This window comes from Penaeus monodon, chromosome 27, assembly GCF_015228065.2.
Source record: "Penaeus monodon isolate SGIC_2016 chromosome 27, NSTDA_Pmon_1, whole genome shotgun sequence".
Lineage (NCBI taxonomy): Eukaryota > Metazoa > Arthropoda > Malacostraca > Decapoda > Penaeidae > Penaeus > Penaeus monodon.
In genome coordinates this window covers 21,276,227-21,276,544 of record NC_051412.1, presented here as the reverse complement: position 1 = coordinate 21,276,544, position 318 = coordinate 21,276,227, and positions in this window count along the sequence as shown.

The window sequence follows — 318 nt, the reverse complement described above, 5'->3', positions numbered from 1 at the left end:
TCCTTCTTTTTCTGTTACCCCTTTTTCTTTTTCTCTTTCCTTTGCTCCTATTCTTATTCTTTCTATTTATCTCTATCTCATTCAAACTCTTCAATCCACTCTCTTTCCTCCTTTCCCTTTCTCTGCTCTTCTCTCCTTCCTTCCCTCCCTCCTTCTCTCCTTCCTCCCCTCCCCCCTCCCAATTTCTTTCCTTCTCCCCCTTCCTCCCTCTCACTTTCCTCCTCTCCCTCCCTCCCACTCTCTTTCCTCCTCTCCCTCTCTCCTTCCTTCTCTTCTTCCCTCTCTTTCAGACCTCCCTGCCTTGCACACCTCCCTTAC